The following is a 20,705-nucleotide window of genomic DNA, read 5'->3' as shown; positions in this document are numbered from 1 at the left end:
GGTGTGATTCTGCTTTTTTTTTGCTGGTCTTTGAGATATTCTGAATAAAATGCTTATTTTTTTTGTGGTAAATCCATTTTCAGATGTGGAAATTAAAGTGCACAGGCTTACCACTCTTAGCCCTATCATGGAATACTTTTGAAAACATTGTCATCCATTTTTTTTTCAAAATCATGTTCCTATTTGTTGCTCAATTGTGCTGTTTCATGGCAACTTTTAAATTTGAACATATGCTTAAGAGCTTCAGATGAAATTTGGGGAAATAAAGCATTTTTAAAATGGGAATAGCTCGCTTCAAGATCATTGACTGCACCGACCCGAAGGCGAAACGTGATCCGTTGTGGAAAAAAGAATGCATGGAGTTATGCGATTGCAAATGCCAGATGCAGTGCCTCAAATGTCATTACTGTCCTATGTCAAACCGGGGAGAAATAAAATAGACCATCACTCCTGATGTTGATGCGAAACAGTGACTTCAGCTAGAACATGGGGGTCTATGAAATTTGGTTAAGAATAGTACTTTTGTTTTAAGTCGTACAGTAGCCTATTATCCTCAGTCACATAGGAACGATGACTACTTAATTTAAGTCATAGAAGATTGCATGGATGCATGAAATCATTTAGTTGACCTTTATCTCTAGCTTCAGAGGTAGGATATGAGAAATTCTCTCTTTTTCTGTATGGTCATTTATGAAGGAATGGCAAGAGGATTTGGTTGAGGTAAAGACGTATGGGTTAACTACCAACTGTAATCTTAATTACAAACATAGCCGAATCAGGAGGAAATTTAGTAATAGTTGTTGTCTACTTTATTTTGGACTGCAAGACTCTGATCACTAGAATACTCATGATCCCAATTCCTGAGGCTGTGGAACAATTTCCATTGTAATACTAAAATGTGAGGCTGGATGAACACAGCAGGCCAAGCAGCATCTCAGGAGCACAAAAGCTGACGTTTCGGGCCTAGACCCTTCATCAGAGAGGCTCTAGGCCCGAAACGTCAGCTTTTGTGCTCCTGAGATGCTGCTTGGCCTGCTGCGTTCATCCAGCCTCACATTTTATTATCTTGGAATTCTCCAGCATCTGCAGTTCCCATTATCTCTCTCTCCATTGTAATACTGCCCACTTTGCAGATTTTGGCACAGATTTTGACATGTTCTTTACGCAGAAAATATTTCTGCCCAACTCCCATCCCTGCAAAACAACAAGGTTAACTTGTCATTTATTTTACTCAATACATGTGGCTTTACTGGGCACAAGTTGATTTCTGTGCTTGCCACATAGTGGTAAGTGGTCTCACTTCAGGAAAAACGTGAACTGGATAACAATTGGAGATTCCCTTTTGGTTCTTCAAAATCAATTTTCTGCAAGAAACTTTGAATTATCATGTAATTAGAAGAAATAAATATCAGGAATGTGGTAGAGTGAAAATTTAGTGCCAAAAACATTTGAATTATGTTGAATTTGAGTTATTTTGAAATCATAATAAAAATATATAAATGCAAATGCTTTTGTTTTTCCACATGGCCCAGGGAAGATATAGCAATTTAATTGATTTGGTTATTTTGATTTAAAAAACACATCAATTACTTTATTTCCAAACATAATAACATTGAGCAGTTTCACAAATATTTCTCTTTTTCCAAACAGCAAATTTGGCTGGAACTCCTTCATTTAAAATGTAAATATTTACAGAATAACAATGAAGGCTATTTATCTTTCATATTTTATCACTTCTTGTTACATTTGTCTTTAAAGTTTGTAGAATATCTGATCTTTATCTCCTTCGTATCCATTTTATTTATTTTCTGAAAAGAAACGTACACAGCTCAGCTTGACTGGAAGTGTGAAGGGAACTTAAAATCCAATTTATCATCAAGCTATTTTTTGAAATAAACTTTGAGTTGACCAAGAACTGAATGCTACATCCAATAGGATTCACTTAATCACAACACCATTGGGTACATATCAGTGCTCCGATGGGATACTTGATTTATGGACAATGTTATTGTTTATATTTGTTGAAATAGCTGAAGAGACAAAAGATATATATTTACATAGCACCATTTACAACATTATGACAGCTCAAATCAGCAACAGACAAAAATGCACTTTGGAAATAGAGAGAGAACAGAACATAGGAAATACTATCCGAAAGAGTCAAAAAATACTTCCTGATTTAGAAAGTTGTTTGTTTTTCTGCTCTTATGCCTGGACTTGTTTAGAATGTAACCAAGCTTTTGTAACAGTTCGATGATGCTAGTATGTATTGTTCTGTGGGCATGAAGGTAGATAATGGTGAGAACACCCTACTGTGCTCAAATAACATGAAGAATCATTAAGATATCATAAAGAATGTGATGGATCTCATGCTTGACAGCTCACATATGGCATATAAACATATAGTCAGTAACAATCATATTCAATATTGATGAACCAAGAGAGAAAGAGATTTATATTTATGATCTATGTAGTAAACATCTCCAATCTCTCAGTTTCCATCTTAATTTCTTTCTTGGTTTACTTCACACATCCACATTTCAGGTGATGGGGTAAGAATCAGAGGGCAACATACTTTCCAATCATCATTCCAGGGTATTCGGGCTTATCAAACTCAAGCTTAGTTTTGTCCTTTTTTGCATATCCTCACTCTAGTTCTCTTTCCTCTTGGAATTTTCTTTCTCTCCTTGTACCTATTGGCATATGAGACAGGCAAAGAACATGCTTACAATTGTTTCCACAGATCGATTTTCTTGAAACAGGCTATAGCTTGAGGGGCTCCACTCTGCATCAAGCTTGGCTGACCAGGAATCTCTCCCAGTCTATTTATTACAGGTATGTTATAGGACTTACAGATTGATGATCACCACATGTCAAATGCACTCACTCTTAGAATGCACAGGCATATTTTTGGGGAGAATTCTAATTATGTTCATGTCTACGAAGCGATGCATTGAAGTGAATGGCACTGTCGTGAGAAGTCTGACAAAGAAACCTTCACTGAAGGGTTAAGACTGCAGCTCTTGTTTGGCCCTGGTTGGATTTCAACCCAGTTCAGCAATTTTTTTTAAGATAAAAATTTTATGACTCATTTTGCAACAACAAGACTCCTCATAATTGCACCCAGGGTAACCCTAATACACAGTATTGTAATGAACAGAAATCTAATAATCCCAGACCTTTGCAAATTGTTGTGTGACTAACTGCACTTAAAAGGATCATAAATGATTTACAAATTCTACTAAATGAAGTCCAAATACGATATAGCTTATGTGCCATGAGTGTTATTAGTTTGAGCTCAATTTCAGAGACTCAACATTATTAACACTGAATTTTCAAACACAAACGGTCTCAGCAGATACTGCTGAACGTACAATACTAGGAGAGTGGAATCATGCAAACCGAGGATGAAACTGTCTTGTTAATTTGTGACTTATCTCTGAGAGAAAAATTAAAAATGCAGCACATCTCAGCAGCAGGCAGGCACACTGCTGTGAAAACACTCCTGGAAGGACCTCCATCCTTGCCTTCTCTGTGTGGCACCATCTTAGCAACGTCCTTAAGAACTAATCCACATGATCTAACTTAATTACTTCCCAATAAAAAAAATTATTGTACATTAAAATCCAGATTAATTACATGTTGAAGCAAACAAGCGCATGGCAGATGCCTATTTAATATGTTAATTAGGCATGTCTATACATAAGCAATGAATTTGCAACAAACAGGTTTTCTCAATTAAATCACCACAGTATCTCAACTACAGACTTTTTTGTGTAAAATCCATTTGTAACTTATCCATATGTGTAACACATATTAAAAAAAAAATTGATTGAATGCTTATCTCAAACCGCACATGACCCAAAATATTTGGACAACATTTAAACGGAGTGCCTCTGGGTACCACTCTATCACACTGAAGTGTAGTTATGCTCAAGAAGCAACATTATAACTGTCTGCTGCAGGCAGCTCGAGCAGTAGAATAAACCTCACCTTGAATGTTCACAAAAGAATAACTACATGGGCTTTGTGTACAGTAAGGACACGGACAAGTGAGAAAGGATCTCATGGAGGTGCTCAAAATTCTTATGAACACTGACAAATGCAACCCTAAGAAACGTGAACAAAGAATGATAATGAGGTGGAAGAAAACAAAGTCAGAAGATGGAAGGTGAATGAAGAGATCATATGTGATCGTAATAAGACTAGGAATTGAGTTAAACTCACATTGTTACAATCTTTGGTTTGCTTTACTTAATGCAATGGTTAAAATTGCCCTTCAAAGAATGGTTCAGGGTTCGATATATCAGATACAATTTAGATTTAGGTGTTTAAACGTGTGCTTTATGTATTTTCATGGCCACACCGCCAAAAGTTAATCAAAACATTTCAAGAAATGGAATAATGGAAGACAGGACAGAATTTAATTGGTATATTTTGGTACTGTTTTGAAAGAGATTCATTCTTTCTGGAAATCTTCTACACAATAACATTTGCCATAATATAACTATCATAATTTTTAATTATTAATTGGGACAGTGTTCATGACAAATAAACTATAAAATAAAAACCTATGTTTCTCTTAATAAGTTGTGGAGGGCAAGCTGCATTTGGAAAGAGGTCATGAAGTTTGCGTGTCAACCAAGGGAAGCCAAATATAATGTATTTCATTGTATATTTACTATTAAAAGATATTGTGTCAATTCACATGATCAGTTATAATAAAAGCTGTAAATGTGTACCATTGCATGAAAATCTTATCGTATATTTAGAATAAACTGACAAAGCAGGCAACAAGGACTGATAACATCTTACTCATTTGTGGGATGTGGGTCTCTCTGATCAGGTCAGCATTTATTGTTCATTCCTAACTATAGTCAATTACATTGTTGTGGGTTTGCAGTCACTAAATGTCACCAGGGCAAGGATGGCACATTTGCTTCTCGAGAGGACATTAAAGAACCAGATGGATCTTCAAAACAATCAACAGTGGCTATTTGGTGGCCATCACTGAGGATTATTATTCCAGATTTTTTAAAACGGAATTCAAATTTGACCTTCTGTCACAGTGAAATATGATCCCATTCCGTCAGAACATTTCCCTGATTTCCATCTAGATTACTAAATTATACCACCACCTTTTCCATCAGTAACTCTAAGAGGAAGTTAGCTGAGTGGATAAATGTAGTTAATGGAATGCAATGTTTCTAAATGCAAGGTGGACTAAATTGGACAATTTTTTTATGATGATGTGGAATATTCTCAGCTGTGAGGTCATTTTTACATTCAAATTAAATGTCATCATATTTCGCTCTGTGTCCCTCGTCAGGTTATGATCTTGATATGGAAGTAAATTCACATTTTTTTCCTTATTTGCTCTTGCCTCTCTATCTTCCAGCATCACCAACTCCTTGACTGAACTAACCAAAATCCATTCTGAAAGAAGTAGTGTAACACTAGCTTCCCGATATGACGAGGAAAATAAAACAGAAGTAAGCATAAGTATGAATGTAGTCATGATCATGAGTTGGGGACAACTTTCACTGAGTTGATGAGTAGTATTCTATGACAATTTGGTTTCAAAGTCATGCAGCAACTATTGATAGAAGTTTAATTTGACATGGGTGGAATCTTTTGTTCTTTTTCAATGGTAAGGTTTGAGGGGTAGTAAGGGTACTCAATTAGACTGTGTGATAGCGTACCTGCACACACTATCAAACTAAACTACTCCCACCAGCCCGTGCTTGGCCCCTATCCCTCCAAACATTTATTTTGCATGTAACTATCCAAATGTCTTTTAAACATTGTAATTGTACCCACATCCACCACTTCCTTTGGAAATTTGTTCCACACACAAATCATTCTCTATGTAAAAAAGTTGCCCCTTTCTTAAAAAATCTTTCTCGTCTCACCTTAAAAATATGCCCCCCAGTCTTGAAATCCCACCTTAGGACAAAAAACACCTGCCATTCACCTTATTTATACCCTTCATGATTTTAAAAACCACAATAAGGGCACACCTCAACCTTCTACTCTCCAGTGAAAAAGCCCCAGCCTATCCAGCCTCTCCTTATAACTCAAATCCTCCAGTCCTTAAGTCAACGAGTAAGGATCATTTATGTGCTTAACCTGTTGGCATTAACCCAGCTGCAGATGGGCCTATCACCGTGCAGTATGCGCAGCAGCTGGAACTGGGGAGCCAGCTTGGGTGGGAGTTGGCATGGAATTCCTCAGGGATCAGGGAACATCAGGAAAGGATTGGGGGCCTCTTGAGAATAAGCATCCTGCTTTTGCTTCTGATCCAAAGCTTGCATCTCCATTGCCTCATGGTTTGGCAAGTCTCCCAAACTGAAGGTGGCACGGATCGGTTGCCAACTCTCCAGGTGGTGGGCAGGCCACCTGACACTTCAAAAGATTCCACCCTCAGTCTCTAACTGAAGTAGAGTCTTACGATGCACATGAAGAGGAGTTAATATCTTCACTCATCTAATCACTCACTTATTTTCACTTATACCAAAGTGAAAGAACAATATTGAGCTCATTAATTACTTTAAATCATTTTCTTCTACATCATCTTACCAGAAGTTACCAAGCACTGCTACCAGGAACAGTCACTGAAAAATTCCTTGAACGATCACCATCTTTCTTAATTTTGCATAATATTTCTTGTATTTCAATCTTGGTATTATAGCAATCACAAAGTGTTTACAAACCAGATATCATGGTATCATAGGACCGTAAATGTTGACAATTCCATTGTTGGATTACATTACATGCTAACGTGACTGGTACATTCACAATTTTACCAGCATCTATGTGCCGGTACAGCAGATATCCTATTCCTTTTCCAACAAAGTCCAATGTCTCATGGTCTGATCAGCTTATTTCCCATTAATATCAATGCCTGTTTGCAAAAGATTCAATTCAGTGTTTTCTTTCCCCTGGCACAATAGGTGGGTATTGCCTGCACATGTCTGACCTAAATGTTAGTAAAACAATGTGATTGGGGATGTGTTGGCTATTATTTCTGGAAAGATTTCAGTGAATGTTATTATTGAAGCTCAAAGACTGTCAAAATCTCATTTACAAAGTGACATCTTCACTGGGACCACAGTGACTGATGAAAATTGAATGAGAGAATCTTACTGCCCGATAACGATGTAATATTGTTCCTTTTTACAGTCTCTCGAGGACTCTGGTGGAAGATATAAAACCTATTGTCGATTACTTACAAAGTACTCTAGTCACATCTGGTGGGTGAAAACTGGTACTACACAAAGCGTCTGGTTCTACACTGTATGAAGTCTTTGGAGATCAATAAAACAGTAATTGTTGCCAAACATATTCCCAGTAATAGACATGTTATACTTTAAAAAGTTATCACTTCAAGCAGCTGAAAAAGAGTAAGCATAACAACTATAAACAAGAGTAAGCTAAATGCCAGATCTGCAATTTCAATTATTTAAAAGATTTGATATTAAGCCCCATGTCAATCAGTTTTAAAAATATTGCAGTGAACTTTCAGCCTGGTCCTACAATAGATACCTCTAATAAGACCTCTCAGAGTGTCAACTTTAGATTTTTAATGAGGTGACTGTTAGTTTCATTGAAAACAAAATTTGCATTCAGCATAAACAGTGAATATTGTCTTCTGCAAAAAAGCGTAGATATGCTTTGTCACAAAAATCACTCATCAGAGCAAACAACTATAGAAAATTGATCTCATCATTCATAATTATCTAGTAAATGGTGTAGTGTAATACATACCAGGTAATGGGTGATCTCTGCTAGCTGATAAAAATACTATATCTATCATACACTGACAGCAAAGCTTTAAGAACAAAGATAAATAATATTATTTCTAACTTATTGTTCAATGGAACCATTATAGTTTCAAACTTCCCCTCTATTGATACTGTACAGTTTCCTGTATGGCAAATGATAAAAACGTGTACCTCTTAATAATTCCATTCTATTCCCAAATAATCCACATGCCCAGTCAATCCCATCAATTATCACATTTAATTTGTTTCAAACAAATCTTCCTTTCATTTTTTCATTTTTTTTTCCATTTCAGCAGGTGTTTCTTCCCACTTACAACTTTGCATCTGTTTATGTATAATGCCAGACAAAATGTGAAACATGTATAACATTTAACAAAGCTAAACAAAATAATGGCCGCTTTAAAAGTCCATTATCCCAGCCCATCTCAATGAATACTGTATTCATTGTAAAAACACCAATTATCGATCAAATATTTTAAGAAGTTTACATGATCACAATGTCAATGAGTGTATTATTGAAGAGGAAAATTTGTCCCTACCGTTAAGAACGTGTCAGCAGATCACAATAAAAACCATTGGATTACGTAGCTCATGTTTCCAAAGGCTGTTTTTCAGCTATCAAACTGTTGAAATAGAACATAATGTGAAAAGTTCACTAAAACAGTGATAATTGGTAGATACAGAAGCAAAAATATTCATTTCCATTACATTACTTAACATTATTTCCTTGAATATCCATTTTATAATATATTTTCACAAAATAACACCAGTATAGAACTGAAGATGAGATTATCCAATTGTTTACCCCATTAAATAATTAAAAGAAGTGCAAATTAGTTCAATATTTTGTTTGTTCATTTCCAATCACAGATTAAAACAGTCTTTAAAAGTATTTTATGTTCACCTTTACATTTATTGCAGGTTTGTTTTGAAGTTAATTTCTTTTGTGGGTTACATGTGTTAACGTGAAGAATGTTGGCATTGGGAAATTAGTTATTGCCTATTTTGTTACTCAATGTCAGCAGCAAGTATTCCCAAGTTAATTAAAGCACAACTGGACACACAGCAAAAGTCTCCATATTTGATCTCAAAAGCGTGCTTGAGCTCTAACCTCAGAAGATAAGCCTTTTTGCTCCTGTGTACTATGTTTCCATTGTGTAGCCCAGCATAAATGGATCTACTTTAAGGTAGGAATTCTGTTGTGGAGATTTATGATGATTTGGTTTGAGACTGGTCTTGGGCTCTTACTGCTGGGTGCTCCTGTTTCCTCCCACAGTCCAAATATGTGCAGGTTAGGCGGATTGACCATGCTAAGTTTCCCCAAAGTGTCCAAGGATGTGTGGATTAGCTATGATACAGACAGGGTTAAGGGGATAGGGCAGGGTTTGGATGAGATGTTCTTCAGAGGGTCAGTGGTAAACTTGATGAGCTAAATGGCCTCCTTCTGCAGCGTAGGAATTTTAATCCCTGAATTGTTACATCACAGAATTGTTTCATTTTGATATGAGCAGCTGCTGATCACATTGCTGATTGAAGTCAGACTGAAATTCTACCTGACACAGAGCCAATGAACTAGCCACTAGTGAAAATACTGAGAAAAATCACAAACTGAATGATAATGGATTAAAAACCATTGTAAAATAGCATGTTAACTCTCAGAATTAGAACTGCTACTCTTCAATTTAAATTGTATTTAGTTTAAACATTAATAAGCTAACTTGAAACTAAATAGCAAATTAAAATGCAGAAATATTTATTGTTTCTTTCATTATTCTTCTGTACCACTGCAAACAAATGGTTTGCAGCCTGCCAATTCTTCCACTGCAGGCTGCTCCTTTACTGAAAAATAGCTCAATGGATTATCACTTGGCATAGTGTGTTGATATTATGAGTATGAAGGTTGTTATGAGATGTGGTCATTTTTGACAAGTTTACATTTATGACCTTGCCAAGTTACCACGAAATGGTGGTCTGCCTAGGCCTTAAAAGACCACATTTGTGAGAGTATTGTGATCTTTTCTTTTGCAGTTATTCTGTACCAACTGTCAGAGAGTCAAAAAGCATGGAAACAGGCCCTTCGGCCCAAACTGTCCATGCCGATCAGGTTTCTTCAACTGAACTAGTTCCATTTGGCCCATATCCCTCTGAATGTTCCCTATTCATGTACCTGTCAACACATGTTTTAAGCGTTGTAATTGTACCCACCTCTACCACGTCCTCTAGCAGGTTGCTCCATATACGCACCATTCTCTGTGTGAAAACATTTCCCCTCAGGTCCCTTTTAAGTCTTTCCCCTCTCACCTTAAATGTATGCTATCTAGTTTTGGACTCCCCTACCCTGTGGAAAAGACCTTGGCTATTCATCTTATTTATGCCTCTCATGGTTTTATAAACTCCTACAAGGTCACCGTTCAGCCTCAAATGCTTCAAGGAAAATAAAGCCCCAGCCTATTCAGCCTCTCTTTATAAACCAAACTGTACAGTCTCAGTGATATTCTTGTAAATTTATATGCACTTTTTCCAGTTTAATAATGTCCCTTTTATAACAGGGCAACCAGAATTGTACGCAGTACTCCAAATGTAGACTTACCAAAGTCTTGTAAAACTGTAGCATTCTGTCTCAACTCTTGTACTCAATGCTCTGACTGATGAAGGTAAGCATGCCAAACACTTTTTTCACCACCCTGTCTACTTATGACACTACTTTCAAGAAATCATGTGCCGGTATTCCCATGTTTCTCTGTTTGACAACAACACCCAAGGCCCAACCATTAAAAATATAAGTAATGCCTGGTTTTTCTGACCAAAATGTAACACCTCGTATTTATCTGAATTGAACTCCATCTGCCATTCCTCAGCCCACTGGATCATGATCCCATTCTTCTCTGAGATAACCTTCTTCACTGTCAACTATACCACCAATTTTGATGGTCATCTGCAAACCTAACAGCCATATCTCCTATATTATCTTCCAAATCATTTACCTAAATGATGAAAGACAGTGGACTGAGCACTGATCCTTGCGGCGTCCAGTCTGAACAACAACCCTTTTACCACCACGCTCTGTATCCTAGCATTAGCCAATTCTGTGTCCACTTGGTTAGCTATCTCTGGGTCCCACGTGATCTAACATTACTAACCAGTCTACCATGCGGAACCTTGTTGAAGGTATTGCTAAAGTCCATTTTCATATTCCACTGAGCCAGACATGTATATTCAAAGACAGGAGGACTAGCAACTTTTCTTCCTGGGAGGAAAATGTTTAACCATTTGCGAGTAACATCAATCCTACAGATTGCATGATTACTTTTTCAGATTTATTCAATTCAAGTTCACAGCCACGGTAAATTTGGAGCTTTTAGTATTGGGATTCTGGTCTAGTACCTTAAATCAAAACAGTATTTGTTATAGCCAGAAAAACTACTGCTATGTCATTGCAAGAAAATTGAAACATGGTAAGTTATTCCAAAGGAGTGTGTCTATGTCAGAATGTACACAGGTGAGGTTCACTAGACTGTTACCACAAGAGCTCTGTATTTTCTTTATGTTTCCCAATGTGGATCTTGTTAAAAATATAATCTTCAACACCAGAATTCCTCAAGACTTCAATTTAAAAAAAAGCAATATGAGTTTATGTTATACACAGCAATAAAAACTCAACTTCTTTCATAAGATGACAAAGAAGAAACTAATTGCTAAAAGATTCACAAGGGATGCAAAGAATGCAGAGCTTGAATATTGTTGAAAACAGAAAATGTCGCTGAAGATTTTCATGTTTCCACTCATCAGGACAAATACAGAAAACCAAATTCAAAACAATCTCAACAATTACATGAGAGCTGTTTGGCTGGTAATTTGATTCTGATTGGTCAAGACATTGTCATTAAGAAAGCAACAGAGCTTTGGTAATTCAAAAGGTTACCAAAACATCTTCTTGTTGTTTGCAAAGTATGGGTCCAAGTGTCACTTCTAACTGGGATAAGCAATCGATTTCACAAGTGCTTTTCAATCGTGGAATCACACCTAATAGGAGACATTTTGTTTAAGGGTTTGCAAATGCAGGCTTCTGGTATAATGTTGCTTCTTTGTCTTTTATGAGCAGACAGTGAAACACATTGCTTGTTTCCATCAGCCATTCATTGCGATATCTGGCCGAAATACCTGATATTGCCCCAGCACTGAAATTCATACACCACTTTTCTTAACTGTGTGGCAGGCAGACATGTCATCTTGGACTGATGGTAACACTTCATTAGTGGACAATACCATTCATGTCACCATTGCATACTGGCAGTGTAAAGTATATATCCCAAATTATATATTATGAAATCAATTAATGGTTTTGCTACTATCAACTACTAAAGCAACAATTCTATCTTCAGTGGTCAATGTATATATATGGGTTTAATACAGATTCACATGGCTAAAGATTTGCCTTCTCGTTAAACTTTAGATAAGGCCCAAGCCACTTACTCACCTTGATGTGAAAATAGAGGATATCAAAACTATACTGCAGCAAAATGATTATCTGGATCATTGTGCATTACACAATTACACAATTAGGCCAAATGTTGTCACTTCTAAACTTCAAAATCATCTGATATCTATTTAATTAGCCTAGAAAACAAAGTATAAGACCGTAAGAAATAGGAGTGGAAGTAAGGCCATTTGGCCCATCGAGTCCACTCTGCCATTTAATCATGGCTGATGGGCATTTCAACACCACTTCCCTGCACTCTCCCCGTAGCCCTTAATTCCTTGTGAGATCAAGAATTTATTGATCTCTGCCTTGAAGACATTTAATGTCCCAGCCTCCACTGCGCTTCATGGCAATGAATTCCACAGGCCCACCACCCTCTGGCTGAAGAAATGTCACCTCATTTCCATTTTAAATTTATTCCCTCTAATTCTAAGGTTCCTAGTCTCCCCACCTAACGGAAACAACTTCCCAGCATCCACCCTTTCTAAGCCATACATTATCTTGTAAGTTTCTATTAGATCTCCCCTCAACCTTCTAAACTCTGGTGAATACAATCCCAGGATCCTTAGCCGTTCATCATATGTTAAACCTACCATTCTAGGGATCATCTGTGTGAATCTCCGCTGGACACCCTCCAGCGTCAGTACGTCCTTCCTGAGGTGTGGGGCCCAAAATTGGACACAGTATTCTAAATGGAGCCTAACTAGAGCTTTATAAAGTGTCTAAAATGTGTGAATAATATGTTTTAGTTGTATATACATTGTTATTATCTGTCAGTCTAAAATGATCATCTGGCTACCACACAGTTGAACAATGGAAGGTATGACTTTCAATGCCAGAGTGATATGAAGTGGATTGAATGTTAGAATAAATGAATGGTTAAACCAAAAAGAAAACCTATTTCTCTGGTTATTCATTATAGTAAGAGCACAGATCATACTTAAGGAGGTCGCAATTGCAAAAGTTAAAATAAAATGATTACTGTGAGATGTGATTTCATAATTGGATGGCAATTGTTGAACAACACAAATGTGTAAATAGCTACATGACAACAACTTAAGATAATAAGTAAATTTCCGAATGTGTCTCATTTATGTTTGGTGGAAGTGAAAAAAATTCACATAGAGAATTTTCTCTGCAAATAAGAGGATTTATTAACCCTATCCCAACATCTTTGAATTGTGTGGAAGTATAGAAAATGTTTAGTATCCTGTTTGTTTCTGCATGGCCAATCACAATTGTCATGTCACTTTCCTTGTGTAATCTATATTATAGTCATGGTTTAAAATTTCATACTTATTTCATTTGTCATGCTGAGTGAAAAATGAAAAACTTCAGCGATCTGTTTCTGTTTTCAGCAATATACAGAAGATTTAATAAGATTCTGAATGAAGAAAAGTTCATGATCTGGAATGAATTATCTGAAAGTTTGGTGGAAGTCATTTACGTTATTAGATTTCAAAAGGAAATTGGATGTGTACTTAAAAAGAAAAAAAAAACTTGTAAGGCTCTGAGGAAGGTATAGGAGAAAGGGACTGATTGAATTATGTCTTCAAAAGAAGCATGATGAACAGAATGATTTCTTTGTGCACAGTATGATTCAACATACATCCTTATTTAAGTCTTCCCTGTACTGTAGTGAATGTTATAACCATCAGTTCTTAGAACATCCTTCTTCTTATGGAACATCTCCTTTGTAAACTATTCAAGTTGAAAGATTTGACCCTCCAACTGATAATTCATTATAATTCTGTTTAGATACACAGGTTCCCTCAGAAACTTGGTACACGAAAAAAAATTACCAATAAAAGTCTGACTGCAAAGAAAAGTTAACCACAGTCTTACAGTAAATTCTTTGTAAAGGAAAAAGTAATTCATTTATTCTGTACAGCAAAGAAAAATTATTCGGTATTAAAACTGTTTGTTCCATAATGTGGAGCAATTATACCAAAACTTAGACTTTTGCCGTTTGTTCAAATATACTGTACACAAGGTGACATTTTTCCACACAACAGCAGCCACTAAATCCAGAAATACTCAATTGGCTTTGATCATTTTGTGCATCTCAAGGATGTGCTACATAAATGCATATTCTTTAAAAAGATATATTCACCAAAATATAGAAGATGGAACAACTGGATTATCACATCAAGCTCACTATTTTACATTATTAAAGTTCCTTGTATTTTCTCATTGTCAATACGCTGAGAGAAACATGAATGGGAATTAATCTAAAATCATTTATCTATAACAAGCAAAGTTAAATAACATGTCCATTTTGTTGACCTTCAATGATGTCTGAGGAAAATGAAGGATTTTTATGGCAGTGATTTGTTTATTCAATCATGAGGCATTGTTCTCACTGGCTGTCCTGGCATTTATTGCCAATCCTTAATTGCCCAGAGGGCAGTTAAGAGTCAACAACATTGCTGTGAGTCTAGAGTCACATGGAGGCTAAACCAGCTGAAGAATGCCAGATTTCCTAACCTATATGGGTTTATTCTGACAATCGGCAATGGTTTCACGATCATCATTAAATTCATATTTTGAGATTATTCCTGAATTCAAATTCCACCCGCTGCCATGGCAGGATTCAAGCCTAAGTCCCAGATTCCATTTCTCAACCCATCTATACTAGGTAGACCACAGGTTATTACTCAGTCAGAGATACTAAGAACTGCCAATACTGGAGTCAGAGATAGCACAGTGTGGAGCTGGAGGAACACAGCAGGCCAGGCAACATCAAAGGAGCTGGAAAGCGGATGTTTCAGGGCGGGACCCTTCTTCAGAAATCCACAGGTCATGTCCTCATTCTTTATTAAGCTCACTGATGTCAACCATGAAATATTTTAATTGTCTTCTGTGCTTTTAGAGGTAAAGTTATTGGCAATAAATATAAACCAGTTTTTTTAAGCTCTCCTGAGCACTGCACAGTTGTTTCTGCTTGAAATTTTCATGTGGGGATAGTATTGTTCTTAACAATGAAGTCCGTCATCCTTTAGTATGTTGCTTATGCTTGATCATTGGCCTCATACATTAAACATCATTTTTTGTTTTGCTGCCAAGTGATTTCTGGTCTTAGATCAGAAATTCCATAAATCATGGATTAAAATGTTGAGTGATTAATTTGTATTCCACAGTCACTTTATGACTATTGGAAATTTATTCAAAGACAAACATATATTGTTAGATGTTCTACTTAAACAAAGAATAAGTTTGATTCCTACGTTACCATGCCATCTCTGTTGTTCAATTGGATTAAATCACCTAATTTTATGGTTTGTACATCAAATTCTGGAAGATAGTATGCATTTTAATTCCCAACTCATAAATTGTGTACAGTGGGAATGAGGACAGCCATAGAGTCATTGAGTCATACAACATGGGAATAGATCCTTCATCCAACTCATCCATGCTGACTAAGTTTCCCAAACTAAACTAATCCCACTTACTTGCATTTGGAACATATCCTTCTAAACCTTTCGAATTCACATACCTGTCCAAATGTCTTTTAAATGTTGTAATGGTACTTGCATTGATCACTTCCACCGGCTGTTCATTCCATACACAAACTACCCTCTGTATGAAAAAGTTACCCCTCAGGTCCTTTACCTTAAAAATATGCCTCCTAGTTTTGAACTCCCCCACCCAAGGGAAAGTACTTTTATCTGTGCCCCTTATGATTTTACAAAGCTCCACAGAGTCATCCTTCAACCTCCTACATGCCATTGAGAAAAGTCCAACCTCTCCTTATGACTTAAACCTTTCAGTCCTGGCAACATCCTAGGAATTAGCTTCTGAACCCTCTCCAGTTTAATAATATCCTTCTTGTAGGATACATTAGCATTTTATAGAAAGTGAGTTAATAGGCATTACAAATAAAATGTTGGAAATAGTAAGTAGATAAGGCAGTGACTGTGAACAGAGACAAAATTAATGAGTGGAATTTTATGCTGGACCTAGGTCTTTGCCCCACCTGCAGAGTATTTGGTCCAAAAATTTCTAGAACTCACTGGAATCTTAGGTGGGGGGGGTTCCAACAAATTGGAAAACTTGCAACATGAGCCCCTGTTCGAGAATGGAGGGAGATAGAAAGAACCAAACTATAGGCCAGCTAGCCTTACATCAATTGTTGGAAAAATATTAACGAAGAAGTATTAAAACATTTCAAAAAGCTTAACATAATCAGAGTCAAAATGGTATAGCATGAAGGAAGTCATGTTTGATAAATTTGCTAGAGTTCTTTGAGGATATAACACACAGAAATGATAAAGGAGAATGGGTACATGTAGTGTATTTAGGTTTGTCGGAGGCATTTGAAAACATACTGCTTTAAAGGTTGTTCGACAAAGTACAAGTTCACAGTATTGGCACAGAATGACGATTCGTAACACAGAAGACAGAATTGGGATAAATGAGTCTTTTTCAAGTTGTAAAATTGTAACGAATGGAATGGCAGAAAGGTCAGCCTTCAGGTTTTAATTATTTACAATCTATATTAAGGACTTGGAGGAGATATAAGACTGCAATGAACATTTCTGGTCCCTGTAAGTAAGAAAGGATATATTGGCATTGGCGGCAGAAGAAAAATGATTCATTAGGCTGATTCCTGGAATTAAAGGATTGATTAACAATAACAGCTGAACAGTTTAGTTCTTGATCCATTAAGGTTCTAAAGAATAACAGGTGATCTTATTAAAATTAGAAGATCTTGAGGTGGTTTGACAGGGTAAATGTTGAGAAGAAACTTCCAATGAAGGAGGAATCTTGAGCTCAAAGACACAGTTATAGAATAAGGGAACATTAATTTAAAACTGAGATGTAAAGGAAATTCTTCTCCCAGAGAGCAGAGAATGTCTGGAAATCTCGAGCCCACAGGTAGAACTTTGATGATGAGATCATGGAACATATTTAAAGAGGATGAAGTTCCAATGAAGAGTCACTGGACGTGAAACATTAACTTTGCTTTCTTCCCACAGATGCTGCTATATCAGCTGATTTTCTCCAACAATTTCTGTTCTTGCATTCAAAGAAGTGGTAGGTAGGTTTTTGAAATATAGAGGACTTGAGGACATTGAGGAGCTGACAGAAAAAAAAGGAGTTGAGGCCTTGGGAAAATCAGCCATGTTTTTTATAGAATCGTAGAGCTGCTTTAACTCTTTGAAGAGCATACTCCTGTTTTCATTTCATATGTTCTTATATTCTTACGAATAAGTCATTAAATGGGGGCAGGACTGATAAAGATGGCTGTTGTTAAAATATGTGATATTCTCAGCTTCATGAATAGATACTTAAAGTACAACATCACACAGGTCAATATTAAAAACGAGTTAGATCTCAGCTGGAGTATTGTGTATTTTTGAGTGCAAGCAGTAGCGGAGGTAAGACAGACCCGGAAGACTGCAGCGAAGGTAAAGCAGTTTATTTTTAAAATTACTTACCGGTAGCGGGCAGTGGTGTTTTTCTCTTTCACAGAAGGAGCGGGAGCAGCGGAGGAAGTGACGAGGACCAGAGGGGCAGCCGGGAAGGAAAGCAGTGACCATATATATCAGCAAGGCGGCTACAACCGAGACTCTACAACTGTAGTGTCTCCCACCCACCCTCCTCCTCTAACCTCATTAATAAGGTAAGGTTCATTCTAAACTTTCTCTATTGAATATAAGTTTGTTATTAATTTGTTATTATTACTTGAAGTAAGCTTTCTATTTTAGTACTGAGTGGGTGTTCAGATAAGTGGGGTATGGATGCTAGGGCAGTTGCTTGCTCCTCCTGCAGAATGTGGCAGTTGGGAGATGTGGCACACGTCTCCGCTGGCTACATCTGCGGGAAGTGCACCCAGCTACAGCTCCTTGAAAACCGTGTTAGGGAAATGGAGCTGGAGCTGGATGAACTACGGATCATTCGGGAGGCAGAGGGGGTAATTGAGAGGAGTTACTGGGAGTTGGTCACTCCTAAGGCTCAAGGATAGTTGGGTTACAGTTAGGGGGAGGAAAGGGGACAGACAGACAGTGCAGAGATCCCCTGTGGGCATTCCCCTCAGCAATAAGTATACCGTTTTGGATACTGCTGGGGGTATGACCTACCAGAGGAAAGCCATAGTAGTCAGTTCTCTAGCACTGAGCCTGATACTGTGGCAAAGAAGGGAAGGGGGCAGAATAGAAAAGTACTGGTGGTAGGGGACTCGATAGTTAGGGGAATCGACAGGAGATTTTGTGGTCAGGATCGGGATTCCCGGAAGGTATGTTGCCTCCCTGGTGCCAGGGTCTGGGACGTCTCCGATCGGGTGTATAAGATTCTAAAAGGGGAGAGCGAACAGCCAGAAATCGTGTTACATATTGGCACTAATGATATAGCCAGAAAAAGGATTGAGGATATAAAAAGTGATTTCAGGGAGTTAGGATGGAAGCTGCAAAGCAGGACGAACAGAGTAGTGTTCTCTAGTTTACTACCGGTGCCACGAGATAGCGAGGTGATGAACAGGGAACGGGCGCAGCTTAACACGTGGCTGCGCAGCTGGTGTAGGAGGGAGGGCTTCAGATGTGTAGATAATTGGGATGCCTTCTGGGGAAGGTGGGACCTGTACAAGAAGGACGGGTTGCATCTGAACTGGAAGGGGACCAATGTCCTGGGTGGAAGGTTTGCTCGAGTAGTTCGAGAGGGTTTAAACTAGTATGACCGGGGGGTGGGAACCTGAGCTGTATACCGGAGGTGAGAGTTGATGCAGGTGAGGCAGTAGCAAGAGGTAGACCAGCTAGTGGGAAGGATTTTCCTGGGAAGGAACCAAGAGATCAGTTAAAGTGTGTTTGCTTTAACGCAAGGAGTATCAGGAATAAAAGTGATGAACTTAGAGCATGGATCAGTACCTGGTGCTATGATGTTGTGGCCATAACAGAGACATGGGTTTCTCATGGGCAGGAATGGTTGCTGGATGTTCCAGGGTTTAGAACATTTAAAAAGAATAGGGAGGGGGGAGAAAGAGGAGGGGGTGTAGCACTACTAATCAGAGAGGGTATCACAGCTACAGAAGCTTCCTTTGTCGAGGAAGATCTGCCTACTGAGTCAGTATGGGTGGAAATTAGGAACAGCAAGGGAGTAGTCACCTCGTTAGGGGTTTACTGCAGGCCCCCCAATAGCAGCAGGGAGATTGAAGAAAGCATAGGTCGGCAGATTTTGGAAAAGTGCGGATGTAGTAGGGTTGTTGTAATGGGTGACTTTAACTTTCCTAATATTGATTGGAATCTCCTTCGAGCAGAAGATTTGAATGGAGCTGTTTTTGTAAGGTGTGTTCAGGAGGGTTTCCTAACGCAGTACGTTGACAGGCCGACGAGGGGAGAGGCCATTCTAGACTTGGTGCTCGGAAACGAGCCGGGGCAGGTATCAGATCTTGCGGTGGGAGAGCATTTTGGTGATAGTGACCATAACTGCCTCACATTCTACATAGCTATGGAGAAGGAGAGGATTAGGTAAAATGGGAGGATATTTAATTGGGGAAGAGGAAACTACGACGCAATTAGACATGAGTTAGGAAGCATGGACTGGGAGCAATTGTTCCATGGTAAGGGCACTATAGACATGTGGAGACTGTTTAAGGAACAGCTGTTGTGAGTGATGAGTAAATATGTCCCTCTGAGACAGGCAAGAAGGGGTAAGATAAAGGAACCTTGGATGACGAGAGCGGTGGAGCTTCTTGTGAAAAGGAAGAAGGCAGCTTACATAAAGTGGAGGAAGCTAGGGTCAAGTTCAGCTACAGAGGATTACACGCAGGCAAGGAAGGAGCTCAAAAATGGTCTGAGGAGAGCCAGGAAGGGGCACGAGAAAGGCTTGGCAGAACGAATTAGGGAAAACGCAAAGGCATTTTACACTTACGTGAGGAATAAGAGAATTGTCAAAGAAAGAGTAGGGCCGATCAGGGATAGCATAGGGAACTTGTGTGTGGAGTCTGAGGAGGTAGGGGAAGCCCTAAATGAGTTTTTTGCTTCTGTCTTTACGAAAGAAACAAGCTTTGTAGTGAATGAAACCTTTGCAGATCAGGTGTGCATGCTGGAATGGATAGAGATAGAGGAAGCTGATGTGCTGAAAATTTTGTCAAACATTAAGATTGACAAGTCACCAGGCCTGGACCAGATTTGTCCTCAACTGCTTTGGGAAGCGAGAAATGCAATTGTTTCGCCACTTGTGAGGATCTGGATCTTTGCATCCTCGCTCTCCACTGGAGTCGTACCTGAGGACTGGAGAGAGGCAAATGTAATTCCTCTCTTCAAGAAAGGAAATAGGGAAATCCCCGACAATTACAGACCAGTAAGTCTCACGTCTGTCGTCTGCAAGGTGTTAGAAAGGATTCTGAGGGATAGGATTTATGACCATCTGGAAGAGCATGGCTTGATCAAATACAGTCAACACGGCTTTGTGAGGGGCAGGTCATGCCTCACAAACCTTATTGA

General features: G+C 38.1%; 1 protein-coding gene across 1 annotated transcript in view; it reads right to left on the bottom strand.

The window, feature by feature from the left end:
• LOC125458215 (teneurin-2-like) overlaps window positions 1–20,705 on the bottom strand; it is a 2,666,206-nt gene that overhangs the window by 2,008,117 nt on the left and 637,384 nt on the right. Inside the window, exon 8 of the mRNA XM_059650601.1 lies at window positions 8,324–8,407. The gene's annotated coding sequence lies outside the window, so the exon portion shown is untranslated. The remainder of the gene's footprint in view (window positions 1–8,323; window positions 8,408–20,705) is intronic.

This window comes from Stegostoma tigrinum, chromosome 13, assembly GCF_030684315.1.
Source record: "Stegostoma tigrinum isolate sSteTig4 chromosome 13, sSteTig4.hap1, whole genome shotgun sequence".
Taxonomy (NCBI): domain Eukaryota; kingdom Metazoa; phylum Chordata; class Chondrichthyes; order Orectolobiformes; family Stegostomatidae; genus Stegostoma; species Stegostoma tigrinum.
The sequence above is the reverse complement of the archived record's forward strand: the minus strand, read 5'-3'. Positions and strand labels throughout refer to the sequence as shown.